This window comes from Diceros bicornis, chromosome 36 (genome assembly GCF_020826845.1).
Source record: "Diceros bicornis minor isolate mBicDic1 chromosome 36, mDicBic1.mat.cur, whole genome shotgun sequence".
NCBI lineage: Eukaryota > Metazoa > Chordata > Mammalia > Perissodactyla > Rhinocerotidae > Diceros > Diceros bicornis.
This window is the reverse complement of record NC_080775.1, coordinates 22,337,442-22,359,619: the sequence shown is the minus strand read 5'-3', so window position 1 is coordinate 22,359,619 and position 22,178 is coordinate 22,337,442. Positions and strand designations below refer to the sequence as shown.

Below are 22,178 nucleotides of genomic sequence, written 5' to 3'. Positions count from 1 at the left end.
CAGAGAGAAAGTGATGAAGCAATTGGATAAAATGTTAATGGTAGATGCATCTGGGTAAGCAGTATAGAAGTATTCTTGGTAACACTCTTACTCATGCAACTTTTCTATGTTTGAAATAATTTCCAAATAAAAAGTTTTAAAATTAAAGGAAAAAAACCCTGAAAGTCACCCTCACCCCCACTGCTCTTCCCAGGAGTAGGCCAGTGTTAACAGTTTTGTATGTATGTTTCTAGATACATTTCTATGCATATTTCTAATTGCAGTAAAATATGTGTAGCGTAAAATTTACTAGTTTAGCCATTTTTAAGCGTACATTTCAGTGCATGAAAAACAAAAAAAATGGAACGCTTCTTGAATTTGTGTGTCATCCTGTGCAGGGGCCATGCCAATCTTCTCTGTATTGTTACAATTTTAGTATATGTGCTGCCGAGGTAGGCACTCTATGCATTTTTTAAAGTACATGTTCCAGCATTACAAATGTAATCATACTGCACAAAGGAAGAAAAAGAAAAAAATAAACAAAAGTGAAAGACAGATTTTTCTAGCAAAACAAAAATAAAAAATTTGTGACCAGCAGAACTGCGGGAATGTTAAACGAAGCTCTTCAGGCAGAAGGAAAATGATAACAGATGGAAACTTTAATCCACACAAAGGAATAAAGAATGCCAGAAACGTTAAATAGGTAGGTAAATACAAAAACATTCTTTCTCCTATTTAACCTCTTTAAAAGATGTTTGACTCTTTAAAGCAAACATAATAAAGTGTGTGGGGTTTATAACATATGTACAAGTAAAAAGTATTTTTTACAACAATTACACAAAGGAGAGGAGGAGGAAAATGGAAGTATACTGTTGTAAGGTTCTTATATGCCACATGAAATGATACAATATTATTTAAAGATAGACTATGATTAGTTATGGTTAGTTAAATAAGCCCTAGAGCAACCACTAAAAATATTTTTTTAAAGGAGGTATGACTAGTAAGCCAGTAGTGGAGATAAAATGGAATCATAAAAAGATTAGGTTACTGTAAATGAATAAAGGAACAAAGGAAAAATAACAAAGAATTGGTTGGGACCAATGGAAAACAAATACCAAAACAGTAAACGTAAACCCAACCACATGAATAATTACATTGAATAGAAATGGTCTAACCACTCCATTATTACATATCTTGAATCATTATGTTGTATGCCTAAAACTAATACAATGGTATATGTCAATTATATCTCAATTTTTTAAAAAAACACTCCTTTAAAAGACAGAGATTGTCAGACTGGATAAGAAAAAGCAAGACCTAACTATATGCTGCCTATAAGAAACCAACTTTAAATATAGAGACATGGGCAGGTTAAAAATAAAAAGGTAGGGCCAGCCCCGTGGCGTGGTGGTTCGGTGCGCGCGCTCCACTGCTGGTGGCCCGGGTTCGGATCCCGGGCATGCACCGACGCACCGCTTGTCAGGCCATGCTGTGGCGGCGTCCCATATAAAGTGGAGGAAGATCGGCACAGATGTTAGCTCAGGGCCAGTCTTCCTTCAGCAAAAGGAGGAAGATTGGCATGGATGTTAGCTCAGGGCTGATCTTCCTCACGCACATACACACACACACACACACACACTAAATAAATAAATATTAAATATTAAAAAAAATAAACAAAAGGGTAATAAATATTATACAAAAAAAATTAACAAAAAAAAGTAAAAGGATAGATAAATATATGCCATACAAGCACTAGGCAGAAGAAAGAGAATTGGTTATACGAATATTAGACAAAATAGATTTCAGATCAAGGGATCATAATAATAAAGGGATTAATTCATCAAGACATAATAATGCTAACAGAGCTTCAAAATATATGAATCAAAAACTGGTCGAAGTAGAAGAAGAAATAGACAAAACTGTAGTTATAGACTTCAACACTCGTCTCTCAATAATTGTTTAAATATTGGACAGAAAATCAGTAAGGATACAGAAGACTTGAATGACATTATCCACCAACTTAAATTAATTGGCATTTATAAAACACTCCAGCTAACAGTAGCAGAATAAACATTATTTTCAAGTGTACGTTGGAACATTTATCAATGTAGACCATATGTGGGGCCATAAAACAAATCTCAAAAAATTTTAAAGGATTGAAATCATTCATAGTATATTCTCTGACCCCAACGGAATTAAATAATAATCAATAAAAGAAAGATATCTGGAAACACTCCAACATTTAGAAATTAAACAATACTTCTAAATAACACATTGATCAAAAAAGAAATCACAAGTGAAATTAGAAAATATTTTGAACTGAATGAAAATAAAAACAGCACCTATTAAAAGTGTGGGATGTACCTAAAGCAGTGGTCTAGGGGAAATTTATCACTTTCAATGCCTACACTGGAAAGAAGAAAAGTATAAAATCCAATATCCAAGCTTCTAGCTTAAGAAACTAGAAAAGGAAGAGCAACTTACCCCAACCTGGAAGGGAAAAATAACCAGAAATCAATAAAATAATCAATAGACAACAGAGAAAAACAATGAAAGCAAATCTGATTCTTTGAAAATACAACTGGTAAATCTTTAGCCAGAGTGAACAAGAAAAAAAGATAGAAAACTCAATTGCCAATATCAAGAATGAACAATTCTACATACACTAAAAGGACAGGAGGGGATATTATGAATAACTTTAAACCAATAAACTCATCAAATTAGATAAAAAAGAAAAATCCCTTGAAAATCACAACAACTAAAGCTCACTCAAGAAGAAATAATTTAAATATCTCGATTTATATTAAAGAAATTGAAGTTGTAGTTATAAACCTTCCTACAAAGAAAAACCTTAGGCCCAGATGGCTTTACCAGTGAATTCTAAAGAATATTTGAGGGAGGAATAAAACCAATCCTACCCAAAAGAGTAGACAGAAAGAGACTTTCCTATTTATTTTATGAAGCTAGTATTACCCTAACACCAACACTAAAAGAAAGAAATTAAAAGGATAGGAAATTACAGACCAATACTTATGGACACAGACACAAAATCATCAACAAAATTTTAGTAAATCAAATCTAGCTATAAATAGAAATCAACACACCATGATCAAGTGGGGTTTATCCCAGGAATGTAAGATTGATTCAACATGCAAAAATCAATAAATGTAATTCACCATATTAACAGACTAAAAAGGAGAAGTAACAAATTTCAACACCCATTTATGATTAAAAGAGCAAACAAACTCTCAGCAAACTAGAAATAGAAGGAAAATTTCTCAATCTGATAGAGGAAATCCACCAAAAACTTACAGCTAACATCATACTTAACTCAAAAGTGAATTACATTTCCCTCAGACTGAGAAGTCCCACCTTGCTATTTCTAGTCAACAGGAGTTCCTAGTCAATGTTATAAGTCAAGAATCCAAAATAAAATCCACGTAGTTTGGAAAGGAAGAAACAAACTGTCATTATCCACTGGCTATGTGGTTGTATATGTAGAAAATCCTGAGGAATCTACCAAAAAGCAACTACAACTAAGAAGCAAATTTAGCAAGGTCACAGAATACAAGGTCAACATACAAAAATAATTGTATTTCAACACGCTAGCAGCAAACAACTGGACTGAAAAAATTTTAAATATATCATTTATAATAGCATCACAAAGCATGAAATCTTTAGGGATAAATTTAACAAAAGATGCGATGGCAGTACACTGAAAATGCCAAGACTGCTGAGATAAAGAAGATTTGAAATACGGCGTTGGAGGAGAGATCTATGGATACTGGAGGCAAAAATGATAAAACTGAAGCTGTCCTACTTTGGGCACATCATGAGAAGGCAGGATTCTTTGGAAAAGACAATAATGCTGAGAAAGGTAGAAGGAAGAAGGAAAGAGAAAGACCAAATATGAGATGGTTTGACTCCATACAGGAAACCATAGGCATGAGTTTACAGAAGCTGAGTAGGGCTGTTGAGGACAGGACATTGTGGACATCACTCATTCATAGGATCACCAGGAGTTGGAGCCAACTTGACAGCACATAACAACAAAAATAAATAGTGAGACATACCATGTTCATAGTTCAAGTGACTCAATATTGTTAAGATGTCAATTCTCCCTAAATTGATCTATTGCTTCAATGCAATCCCAATAGAAATTCAAGCATGATTTTTTGTAGAAATTTATATAGAAATGCAAAAAACCTAGACTAGCCAAAAGAATTTTGGAAAGAAAGAACAATCACTACTTGATTTCAAGACTTACTATAAAGCTAAAATAATCAAGGCAGTGTAGAGTTAGCATACGGATAGACATATAGATTATGAAACTGATTCGAGAGTCCAGAAGTAGGTCCACATGTAAATGGTCAATTGGTTTTTAATAAAGCTGCCAAGATATCAACTAGGAAAAGATGATCTTTCTAACAAATGGTTGAAATCAATTCAGGAAAGATAGTCTCTTCAGCAAACGGTTCTGGAAAATGTTGAATTCTCATGTGCAAAAAACAAAAACAAAAACAAAACCTTCAACTCTTATTTCACACCACGTAAGAAAATTAACTCAAAATGTATTCTCAACCTAGATGGAAAATCTAAAACCATCAAACTTCTAGAACAAAATAGGAAAAAAATCCTTGTGATTTAGGTCTAGACAAAGACATCTTAGGACACAAGGCACAAACCATGAATAAAAATCAATAAATTGGAGATATCATCAAAATTTAAAATTTTTGCTCCTCAAAATACACTGTGAAGAAAGTAAAAAGGGAAGCCACAGATTGGGAGAAAGAATTTGCAAAATACATATCTGATAAAGGACTTGTATCCAGAATTCGTAAAGAATTCACAAGGCTCAATAACAGGACAAACGACTTGATTTTTAAAATGGAAAAAAGATTTGAACACTTTACCAAAGAATATATAATAATGGCAAGCAAGCACGTGAAAAATTGCTTGACATTATTAATCGTTAGGGAAATGCAAATAAAAGCAAAATGCAGTACCACTATGCACCCTCTACAATAGCTAAAATTTTTTAACAGGCAGTATCAAATGCTGACAAGGATGGGAAGCCACTGAGTCACTCATATACAGCTGATAGGAATGCAAAATGCTGCGGCCACTTTGGAAAACAGTGTGTCAATTTCTCATGAAGTTAAATATACACTTACCATATGATTCCACAATTCCATTTCTAGATATTAACCCAAGAGAAATAAAAATGTACATCCCAGTGAAGATATGAATGTTCATAACAGCTTTCTTCATAATAGTCCAAAACTAGAAACACACCAAACATCGTCAACAGGTGAATGGAAAAACAAATTATGGAACAGTACCTGGCAATATAAAGGAACAAACTTCTGAGACATGCAACCACATGCCACATTGAAATTGCATCTTACTTTTTCTTTCACCCCCTTAGCTGCACCCTCACACGTACACCTCTGCCGCTAGCAACTCCTTGAGTTCTGGAACTGTTTCCTGTTTCCCACCGTATTCCCGGGGCCCAGCACAGAGCCAACATACAATGTGAGTGCCCAGTAATTATTTGTTCATTGAAAGAATTTTATTGGTTTTCAATGTTCATGAAGTTCTTATTTATGCCAAATCAGCTGGTATATTCTGGAGCATCGGGTTCTTTTTTCACGCACTCTGTTTTGGTGAAGAATACCCTTCATTTTGACTTCTTGATGACTTGGCAGAGTTTACAGGGCGGTAATGAAAGCTCCTGCACCCCTGGTCCATTCTTCTTTCCTCGTGATCCACGAGAGGCTTGAGCCGAAGTTTCTTCCATCCCTCCTTTAGAGTCAGGCCCAGCGCCAGCCCCAGCCCCAGTGTTTGAATTATATGCTCCTTTGGCCAAGTCTTAGGAGCCAACTTGCAATTTGGCTGTTGCAATATGTTCTGGCTCTTTCCCCGTGTGGTTTGGGCTCATTGATATTCATGAGCTTGCGAAGAGGAGGCTCAGCTCACCGGGGAGGCTGGGGAGTGGAAGAAGGCCCCTTTCCTCGGTCTTGCTGTGGCATTGGCCAGGCTGCTGTCCCCACTGAGAATAGCCCAGATGCTTCTAGAGGAATTGTTTAGTTTCCCTTCGAGATGGAGCAGACCTTTCATCCATGAGCTCTGGGTGTTTTGGCCTCCAGAGATGAGAACCCAGAAGCTCATGTCACCCCGTAAGACACTGACTAAGTTTTGAACTCTTAGGGGCCCCTGATGTGTTTTTCATTCAGTTAAAAATGTGTTCCCAGGTCCAGCATCCCACAGCAGCTAAGAAGGAACGCCAGAGCAGAGAGTAATGTCCGCGGTGGCAGAGGTTGCTGCAGTTCTGTGGGCCAGCAGCCAAGAAGATTGTTTTTTCTTGGAATAGTTTACTATTTCTGCTTTTTTTTTTTTTCTGGTTAGGTCATGGACTCATAATACAAGGATGCCTTTGCTTTACTTAATTCAATTAATTCATTTTCCAGAATAAACACTCCAGCTCCTTGTTTGATTGCATTAACACGTGTGTGTACATGTGTGCATGTGTGTTTCTGTGTGTGTGTGTGTGTGTATACAATATAGAGGCCTACCCTCTATGTGCCACACTTTCAGGGAGTTGCAGCATATGAGGGTCTGCTGGTAGCTATAGTAAAATAATAATACTGGAACCTTTATATTCATATTTTTGGTACATTCTATGTGCCAGGCACTGTGTTCAATACTTTGCAAGGTTTGTCTCCTTTAATCCTTATGACAAGCATGTGAAGTAGACTAGTGTTAGTTCTACTTCACAGGTGAGGGAACTAAGGTTTATCAAAGTGAAATAATTTTCCCAAAGTCCCACCTCTAGAAGTGAGAGAGCTAGTTTTCAACCTCAGCAACCTAGCTTCAGAACTGTGCTTTTGATCTCCATATGTTGAGACTGATGGGTCAGCCTCTGGAATAAAACCATCAAATAAACTTGGAGATCAACAGCAACCTCTAATTTCTTGTTGTTGGCTGTGAAGGGGTAACCCATTCCACAAAGGTAGAGGACTTACTGGTTAATTTCTTACAGAAGTGGCTGTTTGGTGTTTCTCAAACGTCCTCTAACCTAGACCCACAGGAACTTAACTGAGGTTCCTTGAGGTAGGAAGGGGGTTAGTGATTATCTAGGAGCCTGTGAAGAACTGTAACTCTGGTGGGAAGAGTGTCCTCCTGCATGTCTGGGAAAGCATTGGCAGGAGTCATTCCTTCATCGAAGATTTTTAAGCACTTCTTCTTGGGAGTGAGAAAGGCAGCAATAGAACCTGCCTTCATAGAGCTTACAGGTGGGCCAAAAAGATGACTATTCAGTGAGCAATTACAATCAAGTGCCATGAGAGCGATGCTAGAGGAAGTGCTGGGTGCGATGGGAGCGTGGGGCCCTGGAGGACACTGTCTCCCACTGAGAAGTAACGTGAGGGTCCCGAGCCAGGAGAGGTGCAGAGGCAAACACCAGGGTCAGCCCCACAGTGGGGAGAGGTAGATTAAGACCACAGAGGAGCCTCATCTGTAGCTGTCCCGGGACATTTTTAACGACCATCAAGGAAGTCGTGTGAGCTCTTTGGGACACTGCCAGAGCAAAAGACATTGGGGAGTTTCAGGGTTCTGGTGTTTCTGCTGGTAAGCACACAGAGCCAAAACATTTCTTATTCTCGTTCACGTCAACCACACTGTTAACGGGCTTTGATCTACTGAAGCTTGATTACATCCAGCCATGGCTAAAAGAAGTTTCTTTTTTTCCCCAAACATAATTTTTTTTCATATATTGGATCTGCCATCCTCCCAGGGAGAGTAATTCGTTTTCCAAAGTTGATTGCTCTAGGAAGTAAATTCTCACTGGCTTTGAAAGACTGCCTTGAAGTGACTTGGCAAAACCTGGGGAACAATCGCGATCATCAGAGAGCTCCTCAGGCCTTCTTCAGCTTTTCATCAAGAGCACCAGCAACAGAGGAGAGTAAAACTCTGCCGCCAGGACGTTTGGAACGTCACTACAAGCTCTCATAAATTCCTTTGAAGTTTTTTATTTTATTTTAAAGGCTTATATGAACGTTGTTGAATTTTGTGTTAATTCTGTAATATATCAGGGATTATTTTAATATGGAAACAGTATGTTGCCTCCAAATCTTTGAGTAGTTGATGCTCCAGGAAAGTGAGCAGGCTGTACACTCCAGAGTGAGAAAACCCTTTTCACGCTTTTTCATTACACAGTGCCTATTTTTTTTTTTTAACCATAAAAACCATCAGTAAATACATAAAATTTATAGTAAAATTTGAAAATATTCCACAACACTTAACAATGGTTTCCTCCTCCCTTGGGATAGTGACCCCAAATCCCAGATCTCTTTAGATCTCTATTTTTGTTTTTAATCTGTAAAATGGGACAGCAACATTTGCCACATAGGGATGCTATAAGGATTAAATTGAATTAATGTATGCGAAGTATTAGGCAATAATGGGTACTCTATAAAAATTTGTTTGTTTCCCATAGGTGCATTTCAGTGCAATTTAGACAAACTACAAAGAAAACAAATCAATCTTCAAAATCAAGGCAGAATTCTTCAAGGAATTATATGAAAAGTCAAAATACTTAAAGTTTAAAATAGATGATTGAGGTTCTGGAAATTTAATGCCTATTTTCAGCTCCCCTGCGGACTTTAGAAATTCATTAATTCTTTCTATGCTGTGGTCTTACTACCCAAAAGTTGCAGTAGAGATACTGACTTCATATGGAAATAAATGAGATGAAAGAAAAAATACTTTTAACAGACATCAGTGACTGCTCTGTGTACCATCCTTGACCATGGCTTTCTAAGTTCATTTCAGAAGTCTGATGAGCACCATTCTGATAGAATAAGAATTACTTTTATCCTAGAAACAGATGAGAAATATGAGGGAAAAGGGATGAGCAGACCTGCCCAAGGTGACATGGTAACCCCTAAGCTGGCCAACATAAGAATGCTAATGTCTCTGAGTTCCATACGTTACAGAGACCAGCACATCTATAAAGTTATTGCACTAGGCTTATGTTAGGTTGACAATTTGGAATATATGATCAAAGACTTCCTAAGCGCCTTTTCTAAAATTATTGCACAAGAAGACTGAATAAAGGAAAAGAAAAAAATGTCATTGAATCTGAAATCTATAACTTTTTTTTAAGTCACAATATGGAATTCTGTATCATCAAATGAAATTTAAATGGCAAATCACTGGTCAAGTGCCATTAAAATAAGTAAATATATATTCTATTTTTTAAAAAGCACAATAAGAACTAAAATGAGCTATGTGAGGCAAATAAATGATTTAATTAGGAATATGAATGAGATAAACCTTCAAATTAAATTTTTTTGCATAGTAAATTACGATGCACCATTATTTTATTAGGAACCACAAAATATTTAGGTGTAGGTCACTAAGAATCATTTTTACAGCCATATTCCTTTAAAAGTAAATTTGCTAACTTTAACCATCTTAAATAAAGGAATGTTGCAAAAGATTTGTTACACAGTATTGAAGAAAATAAAACCCTACTACAATGCGAAGTTCTCCTCCTTGCCTTGGTAAAGAGAGCAAGTTATTGCATAAATTACTATGATACTCTGAAGAGTTATTACATTTCTCTGATAAATATGATAGATGGAAATGGAAATAGGAAACAATATACTAGATACACAGGGTGACATTTTATTGTGCACATAAGATTCTCATTAGTTATGCGTTAGATGTGTTTATATGATACAACTATTGTTGGCATTTTCCTTAACCTATTTTGTTCATTTACTGCCTTCCTAATAACCATGGCGCCCTGCAAGTAGAGACTCACAAATTTAATCTTTTCCTATTAGATTGCATTTTCATATTTACAAGGCTACTTGGAAAAAAGAAGGCCAGAGGGAAACTTTGATGCCAGATTGTCACATGAAATTAAATCTATGTCCTCAAAAATGAAATGATGCACTCAGCACATGGCTGTGCTCTTGTAGAACTGGATCTAGCATTGTTTCTGTTTTTTCACGCTGCTAAGAACTATTTCTCGCTGTCTGGAAAATTCCTGTCTGAAATTGTCTGTGCTGGGCGGCCCCGTGGCTTAGCGGTTAAGTGCACGCGCTCCGCTGCTGGCGTCCCGGGTTCGGATCCCGGGCGCACGCCGATGCACCGCTTCTCCGGCCATGCTGAGGGCGCGTCCCACATACAGCAACCAGAAGGATGTGCAGCTATGACATACAACTATCTTCTGGGGCTTTGGGGGGATAAATAAATAAATAAATAAAATTATGAAATTATCTGTGCAATATTTCATTTAAATTGCAAGATAGAATAATCTCCTGCATTTCACTAACACTTCTAGAACTACTCTGTAAATAGATACATCAGCCTAAAGACAAAACACTAGGTTATATGTGTAGTAAGAGAGACACAAATAGAAAAAGTACTATATTTCTGTATAGCCATCTATGGCTGATGTTAATTATGGAGTATAATCTTTTGCCTTGATTTGAGTTGTTAACACTTGACAATCTATTTCCTGGAACTGGCTTCTTGTTGTGAATATCAAGGCATGAGAATTTCAAATAAACATGGAGAAGGCAGAAGCATTTTAATTTCCTAAGAGTTATAATCAGATTTTATCACATGTGTGTATGTTTATATCATTTGTTAATATTAACAGAAAGTAATGTTAGTAATAACAGTAATGACATGAATTTGTTGAGTTCATGATGTGCCAGGCATTATGCTTAGTAATTACACGACGTACCTCCTTTAATCCGCACGAAACTCCATGAAGTAAAAACTCTTATCCCCATTTCGCAGATGCGGAAACTGAGGTTTCATGACATTCAATAACTTGCCCAAGGTTGAACAGTCAGTAAATGGTGAAATAAGGATTTGAAATGAGACATTCTGACTCCAGATCTCATGCTTTTAAACTACTGTTCAACCTCAAAAAGAATTTAAGGTAGCTTTGAAAGATACATACTACCTAATAAAAAAAACATGAATTAGGAGCACATGAGAAAGAGAATAGAGGATAGGAATGAAAACGGGGCTAGGAATCAGGCTAGTACATGAAACATACAGTACTTGCTTAGGTTGAACCACAGATTTACTCTAAGCTTTCTAGCAGTCTTCGCAAAGACCAAACACAATATAATGCCTAGATTATAAATTTGAACTATACGGTCAAGAGAAACACAGCTATTCTTTATATTAAGACTATAAAGTCAGTCTCCTAAGGATCCTCATAAACAGAACACCATGCAATGTAATGAAGCCCATTTTCAACAATATCCTTACAGTAAATGTGATGATGAGTTTCCCAGGGCTATTTCTTACTGATCTGCCGACACAGGCAAACAGCACAGCTCAGCTAAAGCAATTCTTTCTCCAGGAGGCCAGCACAATACGGTCCAGATATACAAGGGCCATAAGCAAGACTGAAGGCATTAATGAAACCAAGCAATTTGCTTTTGAAAGAGAAAGCTAAACCAGAACACAAGTAATAAATGTACTACAGTTTTCCCTCACGAATAACTGACTTCTGTCTATAGTCATGACATAGGTACAATATTTTTCAAGAAGTAGTGAAATATTGAATTTTATCTTGAGTTTATATCTTAACCAAGAGGAAATTAAAATAGCATGCAGTGGGGCTGGCCCGGTGGTGTAGTGGTTAAGTTCTCGAGCTCTGCTTTGGCGGCCCGGGGTTGGCAGGTTCAGATCCTGGGCACAGACTTGCACACTTCTCGTCAAGCCATGCTGTGGTGGCGTCCCACATACAAAATAGAGGAAGATTGGCACAGATGTTAGCTCAGTGACAATCTTCCTCAAGCAAAAAGAGGAGGATTGGCAACAGATGTTAGCTCAGGGCCAATCTTCCTCACCAAAAAAAAAAAAAAATTATAACACTTCCCTGGAGAAGAAACTGGATTTAAAAACAGAATAGACTGGCACTGGGGACTGATTAGATGTGGGGCTGGGAGCAAGAGTCAACATAAGTCCTAGGTGTCTGCCTTGGGCCACTGAGTACAATGTGTGCAAAGAGAGAATGTTTGCCCTCTTCTTTGATCAACTTACCAGATAATTGCCAATATTTCATTTTATTTTGTTTTGTGCTATGTGAGATAGAAGCAGTGGGGGCCAGCCCGGTGGCGCAAGCGTTTAAGTGTGCGTGCTCTGCTGCAGCGGCCCGGGGTTCGCCGGTTTGGATCCCGGGCATGCACCGTTTGGCAAGCCATGCTGTGGCAGCGTCCCATATAAAGTAGAGGAAGATGGGCATGGGTGTTAGCCCAGGGGCAGTCTTCCAGCAAAAAAAAAAAAAGAGGAGGATTGGCAGATGTTAGCTCAGGGCCGATCTTCCTCACAAAAAAAAAAAAAAGATAGAAGCAATGGAGGAGGATCTGCTCCCTAAGCCATTAGTTAACTGCACCAAATCCACCAGTCTATGAGCACCAGAGAACAGAGACCCTGTCTGTTTTGTCCTCAGTGCCTCTCCCAGTGACTAGTATATCATAGGCATGCGACAAATATTGGTTATCTTCTATTGAGCACCTTCTGTGTACCAGACACTGTACATGCTTTGCATATATTTTCTCCTTTAAAATTCAGTGCGATTCTGACACCAAATTCCAATGCGTGGGGTTTGTTCCCCACACCAAGCAATTCTTGGAGGCCAGCTGGGTGTCCTACAATTCAACTCAATTCTGACACTACCTACCTAGAGATAACATCAGATTCTACTGGTTAAGGGCTCAGTCCCGCGAGACTGCCCCCATCCCCACTTCAGACGCCAATCACAAGTCCAGGTTGTTACCTGTGCTCCTGACCGACAGGCTATAGATCCGAGGCTACTACAACCCCTTCTTTGGGTTTGATTAATTTGCTAGAGTGGCTCACAGAACTTAGAGAATCATTTACCTACTAGAGTTCCAGCTTATTATAAAAGGATATAACTCAGGAACAGCCAGATGGGAGAGATGCAGAGGGCAAGGTATAGGGAAAGGGCACAGAGATTCTATGCTCTCTGGGTGTACCACTCTCTCCAAATCTCCAACATGTTCGCTAACTCAGAAGCTCTCCAAATCCTGTCCTTTTGGGTTTTTATGGAGGCTTCATTACATATGCATGATTGATTAAATCATTGGCCTTTGGCAATGGATTCAATTTCCAGACCCTCTAACCTCCTTGGAGATGGAAGGGGTAGGACCGAAAGTTCCAACCCTCTAATCACATGGTTAGTTCTCCTGGCAACCAGTCTCCATCCTTAGGTGCATCCAAAAGTTATTTCATTAATCTAACAAAAGACACCTTCATTGCTCTCATCACAGGAAATTCTTAAAAAGAGCTCTGTGCCAGGAATTGGACAAAGACCAAATATACACATTTTATTATAAATCACATTGTCACACTCACACACATACACAAAAAAGACTCATTATAGGAGTGAGGATGCTAAGGCTTAGAAAGATTAAGTGGCTTGTTCAAGTTTATGCTGCACGTAAAGTAGAGGCAGGAGTTAAAACTAGATTTTTCTGGTACCAAAGGCTGCCCTTTATTACAATGCTATACGGCCTTCCTATACGTAGCTACATTTTCCAGGGAGATAGATTTATATTAGATGATTCACATGATAGAATGAGAACACAAGAATATTCATGTTGGAGGATATATTTTGATATGTTTTATTGAAAGATATTTTTTCCTTTATGAGTTTATTTATACACACATATAAACGTGACCATTTAAAAATGGAATGCTTTTATGTCCAAGTTCTTTCAGCACTTGATAGAATTCTTGGAACATTATTTGATATAAAAAATAAATACACAGATGGAATTGATTCTTCGTGGTTTTGTGTGTGTAACTGTTGTTATTGTTTCTATTTGTTTGCTTCTTAGGAGGAAGAGATTGATCGTTTTGATCAAAACTTCTACTTCCTTTCGTGATGAGACTCTGGAAATAAAGGTACTTTCTACATACGTCCAATTTCAGGAACGCTCAGATTAGGAAGAAATTGGAGGGACTTTGTGCAACCGAAGAAGAAAGAGAAATGAAGGTAGGCACTCTGGTAGGAAATTAAGAAATTCTCAAAAGAATGTGAAGAAAAAAAATAGGAGATAAGGAAAAATATTTAGTTTGTCAGATGAAAAATAAAAAACTTTAACATGAGAGAGAAAAAGTTGAGGGTGAGGAAGAACAGGAGAGACTAGAAAGATGTTCTACAGACAAAAGTGTAGCCAGCTGTGGGCTAGAGGGAGGAGATGGGAGCAAACGCTTTCGCCGAGCGCATTCTCAGAAGCAGTGCTGCCTTTTTAGCAAATCTTGAGGTGGTACCTTGGCTTGACATTTAAGAGTAAGATGAGAAGGTCTCAGAGGAAGAGGTGTGACCACAAGACAGAGAGTGCACTCTTTGCTTGCTTGTCCCTCCACCAACCAGAGGCCTGGCTTCCACCTCTGGTCCAGCCTGGACCAGCCCAGTTCTGACCTCACCCCCACATGGACACACACACACACAGACCCACACACAAACACACACGCATATACAAACACCCACACGCATACACACGTACATATACACACAAACACACACACACGCAAACACACACACACACGTCCTGATGTACTGCTGAGGGAAACCCAGCCACAGCAGCCACTCCAGTCCTCCCAATTATAGCAGAGAAGCTAAATGGAAAGATTCAGCACTCTCCTATTGGTAATTTGTGTTTCTTATATATCCTGGGAGACCAGCTAGAAAAATTAAGAGAGTAATGTCTAAGAATGAGCACACGAGAGAAAAACATTTTTTTTCCTAATAGAGTGAAATTGGAGCGCCTACTAGGCTGTTTCCTTTTTAAATGAACTCCTCCCCTTTTTAAAAAAAGACACCGTTGTTTAATGTCCCAGAAAGTTTTCTGAAACAAGCAGTTTGTCCCCTTTTTCTAAGCACAAGGCCAAAAATAGGAATTATTTGGCTTTTTCTTCTCAGGCAGATCTGTGGAAGCCTAGCCTGAGAAAATCCTCCTTGCCCATTAACTAAGGGAGCTGTCATGAAGGAATTCTGGGACTCACGATATGCATTTATACACAGATGTCTAAACGGGAAACAAAGCTTGACCTGGTTTCCCTCAGAACCAGACCACACTTCTTTTTCTTTGCTCCCTTTCCAGATGAAGAGAAGAAAACAGCTTCAAACCAGCACTGCTATGTTCTCCCAAATGCTCTGTCAACTTGACTTACCAAAAGGAAGATGGTCAGCTATGGTATAATCTGATTTTGTAGGTATTTTGCCTCTTGATAGAGTGAAAACACATTGCTTGTCCAAAGGACACATTTACTAATAATAGCTAAACTTTGCTGAGTGTTTTCAACACCCCTGGCTTGCCTGCTAAGCACTTCACACGCTATCTCATTTCATCTTCACAACCCTATGAGGAAGTGCTTTGATGAGCCTCATTTTACAGATGGCTAAACTGAGGCTTAGAGAAGTTGTGTAACCTGGTTACGCAGTTAGTGACAAAGCCCAATATTAAATCCGGGCCATGGGACTAGAGCCATCACTCTTGACTACCTGGCTCTAAACTTACAACTCAGTTATGGAGACACAACAAGAGCCTACAAATATTTAATAACACCAGTTAGCATATGCTTTATGCCGAATAAATGGAATGAACCACTACTTATACCGAGCATAGAAAAAGGATGCTTTTAGCACAGCCAAGACCGGAGACTAAGAGGACTGGCTTCTGGTAGAGCCCATGGTACTGATGCTCCACCATCGGCCTCCACAGAGGAACGGTATTAAAAATAGCTTCGGCAGACTAGAGAGGAAGTCATTTCTCACAAACACTTTAAGTTGTTTTCTTCTGGTGAAACCAGCTCTATGGACAGGCGTTCGATCCCAGGAAATGTGTGTAGAGGAGCCTGTCAGTTTGGTGGTTGAAATTTCTTTAATCCTCCTCCTTCTCACCCACTAGAGGGGCAGGTTCTTAGATTTTAAACCCCTTCCACTGAGGCCACGAGTTTCCCGGGCTGTCAGTTTCTAGTGAAGGAGAGCCCACAATAAATTTGACCAATTACGGGCCCTAATCTTAAACAGAGAGAGGAAAAGGTCTTTTTTTTCCCCTCACTTAAAACTGTCATATCCTCTCTGTAGTTTTTGGCAGACCTTCCAGGAAATATTAAGTTAGACTGAAAATTCAGAGATCCCAGTACCATTCTGGGCTACTTTAAAACATCCAGCATGTTATGAATACAGTCTAAAATTATTGAAACATTGATTGTACTGATTTAAGCAAATATAGCAGCTGCCTAGAATCAGAATTGAGAACAATAATCAACCAAGAAAAAAAGGATGAATATTTACCAGAGCTAAAATGTCTTATGTGACAGATATATTTTAATGGCTGCCAAGCACCTCACCCCACACTAATATTGACTTCAAAGGAGAGTCACAACATTAAAATTTGTTATTACTTCCTCCTTGGCATCCTACGCAGAATATAGGACTTAACTCCAGCAGTGCTGGACAAAAAGTATTTACCATTTAACATAGCTACTGCAGTGGCCTGGGCTGCAAATATGCACTTCCTCGTGGGTGCACATTTAGCCTGCATTTGGAGGACAGATTTGGAACAAAAGAAAAGGAAGTGGAAAAGACAAGTTCATCTTCAGATGCCCCAACAGTGTGTAACCAAACTGGGAATTGGAGGGTGTCTTGTATTTTACACAATATATTGCCCATTGCTCCTTTGACCCTCAGCTACCTTCATGCAAATACAGTAAGAGGTCAGAACTACAGATATTTTATATGCAAGGAGAAACTTCTCGTACCTAAATTCATGCCTATGCAAACTGTACACTTCTCCTTGATCTCGCCATTGATTGGACTCTTCACAAGCCACTAAACTGTGACAAAATTTGTACTTTACTGAAATAACATGTAAGCAGGTCATAAATGAGTCCCCAAATATTCATGAACTATTTTCAGACATAGTATTTACGAAACTATTAAAAGCTCGTGACTTTTGCCATCTCTTTCATGAGTTGAAAAGTAAGCACAGGTTATTTATATCATTGCCCTAGGGACATTAGTAATTTTGGTCTGGACGACATTTGCATTTAAGAGACATGACGCAACTGGTATCAGTTTATTTTCTTAACATTATGTTTATACACTCATCTATTGGTAGCAATTCTATTTAGTTCTTTTAAAGGGCTGTGTAGAGGAAATAAATCATGTCTTTGATTAATATAGTTAAAGAATCTTATGTTTTGAAGTGAGAGCGAGGCAATCTCTGGAAAAGTCTGAGCGCACATTTACTGTCTCTCCATTAAACTGGACCAGGAGGAAAACAGGACCCCAGGACAAAAATTGTCCCGAGTCCTTTCCCTTCTGTAACAAGAGCCTTAGACTTCCTGTTCCATGTGGAATAGATGGAGAACATGCTAGAACTGAGGTATACATGTCAGAGAGAGAAACATCCTTGTGCATCACAAGACCGCTGAGTGTGAGAACATCAACATTTAGTACATATTCTGTTTTCTGTGAATTAACTTCAAATGACACACCCCTCAATATGCGCGTGTGCGTGTGTGCATGTGTGCGTGTGTGTGCGTGTGTGTGTGTGTTATGTACGCAGCTGGTCAGGCGTGTCCTTTAGAGGGATTAAATGATGCTGGTTTCCTTCTCCATAGGTTTACTCTTATTTTTCAGAAGCTCTTGCCTGCGGTAAGGTTTGGACAGTGCCCTGAGGATGTGAAGGGCTTACACACTCATGAGTGTGACGCCTTCCCAAAAACAGTCCAGCGCGAGTTGGACGGTGGTTGGCGGAATTAGTCAGACCCCCGGTCTCCCTGTTTCTGGTGTCCTAGTTGTGTTTCTTGATTCCTGAACCTCAGAACCCAACTCCGGCCTGTCCTGGATCATTGACTGAACCCATCGCTTTGGACTTCTTCAGGTTTATTTGTCAATCTTCTTATTTTGATTTGCTAAGTAGGTCAAAACTGGCAATAACAGAGCGAATCCTAAATGCCAAAACGTAATTATACAAATGACCCTAGAGCTCTTCTTTTCCCTGCCTGTCACATTCAATTCATCACCCTGTCCTCTCAGTCTACTCTCTAAGTGCCTGTGGAATCTGTCCTCTGGGCTCCATGCTCTCCATCACGTCACCTTAGGACCTAATGACCCCTTACCTGGATAACTACAATAGGGTCCTCTCTGGCTGTGCTCCCTCCCCAGAATGCTGAGGGGAACGCTCGAAAACAAACCTGCAATCATAGCTATCCTCCTGGATAGGGTACAGAAGGATCCCTTCCTTGGTTCCCCCGGCATTGGGAAAGAAGTTAAAGCAGCTCGCTGTGCAAAAAAGGCCTCTCCCGCCCAGTTTAGCCTCTTTCCAGTATCCCAGGCCCCTCCCTGCCCTGTCACCCAGCTGCTGTACACCTGGTCGCGCCCACACGAAGCACTTCATGCCCCAGGGCCCTGCTCACCCAGCTCTGAACTCGCCATTCTCTTTTGGGCACTTACTGTTTTGTTCTTGGGACGTTTCGCCCTTCTCCCAGTCAGCTCACCTCCACGGGGAAGCCTCCTGGGCCTCGCCCGTCATACAACTACCAGAACGGGTATCACATTGTGGAATCATCCAGACGTGGCAAAACTGGGGGTATGTGCACAGTTGATATGACTGTCAGAAATTCTGAGGAAAGCAAACGCCATCATCAAAATCTAATCTGGAAAAGATGCTGTTATTATTTAAAGCAAGTAAAAGAATAAAAATAAGGTTTTCAAAGAACAGGAACTTTTGAATTCTAACCTCAAGGATACTTTTTCAAACGAATGACTACTATAATATCTGGCTATTTCTCTCTCCGGAAAGTGCCTCTCTATGCCCTTAACGACTACAAGATAGCAATGTGTAAGAATTTTTTTATCCTGTCTTCCATCTACCTGGGTTCTATGGATCCAGCTAGGCCACCTTTACGGCTTCTATGTGGCAGAATGGACAGACCTTTTCCTCCAGATACACAAGCAAGGGATATCCATACAATCACTCAGGTTAAAGGGCACAAGAGGTAAAAAAAACGTGTGACGTTAGGAGGCGTTTTGAGGAAATGTCTACTTGATAAGCGTAGGGAAGTCAGAGAGGTACCCTGGTATTTTCATCTCTCACCCTCTGAAGGGTTTGATTTCAATCCCTCCTCTGCCCTCATCCCTGTCTCTCAGTTTAGACTGAAACAATGAAGAGATGGAAAGATCAAACAAATAGATCTTTGTGAAACAACAAAGAGGTACAGTGGGGTTCCGGGGTGGGAGGAGGGGGTGGAGACTGCCTCTGGCTTGCATTCCTGGCTAGGGGGGAGCACAGGGAGGAGGTGTGGCATTCACGGGTGATGGAGCAGGGCTGCCTACCTACCCCTGTCGTCCCCTAATTTCGGCCCACGGTGATGCGCTGCTCTTTAAACACAAGAGAGTTCAATCTAGAGAATCTTCTGCTGATATTGTAGTGACTCTGGAGGCAGACTGCCCAGTATCCCAGAATCCTGGCACCACCACCTACCACCTGAGTGATCCTGGGCAAGTTTCTTAACCTCTCTGTGCCTCAATTTCTTTGTCTTTACAATGGACATGAAATCACACCATCTCCCAGGATTCCTCTGAGGATCATGAATTAAGATAAATATAAAGCATTCGGAAGATTAAGTCTCCATAAATGTTAGCTATTATTATGCTAAGCAAGTAACTTAATTATCTTGTGCCTTGGTTTTTCGATCTGTAAAACTGAATTTGTTTTTGCCAACTGGTCATTAGAAAAATTAGGAGTGGGGTCAGCCCAGTGGCCTAGTGGTTAAGTTCGGTGCACTCCACTTTCAGTGGCTCAGGTTCAGTTCCCGGGCGCAGACCTACACCACTGGTTGGCGGCCATGCTGTGGCAGCAACCCACACACAAAATAAAGGAAGACTGGCACAAATCTCAGCTCAGGGAGAATCCTCCTCAGCAAAAAAAAAGAAAGAAAAAGAAAAATTAGGAGGATATTATGAAAAAAGTTAGAAAATATGAACCAGCATGTCAACTTGGGAGACATATTTAGAAAGACTTCCTAGTCACCAAAGCATTTAACCAACAAGAAAGAAATAACCCTGTCCACACTTAATCTTACTCCTTTCAAACACATCCTCCTAGAGACACCATTAATTCTGGCTGCTCTGCACATGAGCAGGCAGAGAGAAAACAATCATCTGCCTTGAGGAGATAAAAATGGAGTATCCTCACCAAGTTCCTGTGAAAACCCAGTCCAGTTGACAGGCTGAATTTATGTTCTTTTGGGCATAGTGCCTGAAAATTTAGAAGTTAATAATTAGCTAGAATTTGTTAAGTACATACTATGTGCCAGATGATGCATTAGATACATTGCATGCCTACTGACAGGAACCTTATGAGTAGAACCATTTTTATCCCATTTCACAGAGAAGACTAAGGTGCAGAAAGGTTGAGCAAGTGGTCAGGTCTATCTGACTCCAGACCCTGTTAGCTCAACCATTGTATTATGCTGCCTCTTTTAATTCTAAGTATACTGGATGATGTTATTTTTCACCATATAAGTGCAATATTTGATGTCACTCGAAGTATTTTTCAGTTGTCAAATCCATATTCTAAGAAATGTTTACAGATTTACTAAATGTCCTTTCCTGGAACAGCCTATCATTCTGAGGCAACATCTTTCCTACTTTTGTGGAATAATGCCCTTCTGAAAACATGAAATAATGGTCTTAGACTATATCCATAGTCTGAATATTTCCTGCAAAATTTATATGGTGAAATCCTAATCCCCAAGATGATGGTATTACGAGGTGGGGCTTTTGGGAAGTGAGGCCTTTGGGAGGTGATTAGGTCATGAGGGTGGAGCCCTCTTGAGTGGGATTAGTGTCCTTATAAAAGAGGCCCCACTTAACTATTTCGACTGAAGACCTCATCTCTCTATCATTGCTCTATTTTCTGGAATCACAAGAACTTGCTCAGCCATCTTGTTAAAATGCATCCTCATAATTTGATTTGAACAAACCAAATGAAAAAAAAATATTTTTAAGGCAATTAGGGAAATCAATTATGCACTGACTCTTATGATACCAAGAAATTAGTGTTACTTTATAAGGTATGATAATGGTATTGCTGTTATTTTTTAAAGTCTGTATTTTTTAGAGACAGATACTGACATATGTAGGGGTAAAATTACACCTCTGGGGGTTGCTTCAAAATACTTCAGCAAATTGAAAAAGTAAAAGAAAAAAGGGAGAGATGAAGCAAATATGTCAGTCTTTTTTTTTTTTTTTGCGAGGAAGATCAGCCCTGAGCTAACATCCGTGCTAATCCTCCTCTTTTTGCTGAGGAAGACCGGCTCTGAGCTAACATCCATTGCCTAATCCTCCTCCTTTTTTTCCCCCAAAGCCCCCCAGTAGATAGTTGTACATCATAGTTGCACATCCTTCTAGTTGCTGCACGTGGGACAGGGCCTCACCGTGGCCAGAGAAGCGGTACGCTTCGGGATCTGAACCCGGGCCACCAGCAGCAGAGCGCGCGCACTCAACCACCAAGCCACGGGGCCGGCCCCAATATGTCAGTCTTGATAACTTTTTAATCTGAGTGACGAAGAGATGTATACACTACATTTGTAATTATTTGAAAATTTTCATAATAAACATATATATATAATCATATGTAATATTCCAATCTTGTCATCAAATGCTGATACTCTTTTCCCCTTATTAACTATGTGGACTTGAGCAGTTTCCTCTTCTGTAAAAATGAGGTGTGAATATCTCATTTGCAGATTGTTTGGGGATTAAATGAGATGCCTGGGCCAAAAGAGGTATTCGATCAATATTAATGCCCTTTCCTCCAACATTTCTCCCCCTCTCCCAGGCTATGTACAAATTCAGACTCATAAAATGATATTTAGGTAGTAACTATTCACATTTTACCAAATACTATTCACATTTACCAAATGAGATACCTTGGAGACTTAAAAACACCAGACTTCTCTAGCGCAACTGTATGATTCGATTTGCAACAATTTACAACATAGAGACAACTTTTCAGTAACATAATTTGTGTGAAGAAAGACATAGTTGGAACAGATGATGGTGGTCATTTGACATGGTGGTTATAAAAGTGTTGCTCAGAAAAATATTATAGAAA

The 22,178-nt window shown here is 39.3% G+C and overlaps 1 non-coding gene across 1 annotated transcript; it reads right to left on the bottom strand.

The window, feature by feature from the left end:
- Nucleotides 1–333: 333 nt before the first annotated feature.
- LOC131398977 (U6 spliceosomal RNA) lies at nt 334–439 on the bottom strand. The gene has a single exon (XR_009217049.1). It is a non-coding gene; the product is annotated as a U6 spliceosomal RNA (small nuclear RNA).
- Nucleotides 440–22,178: the final 21,739 nt, after the last annotated feature.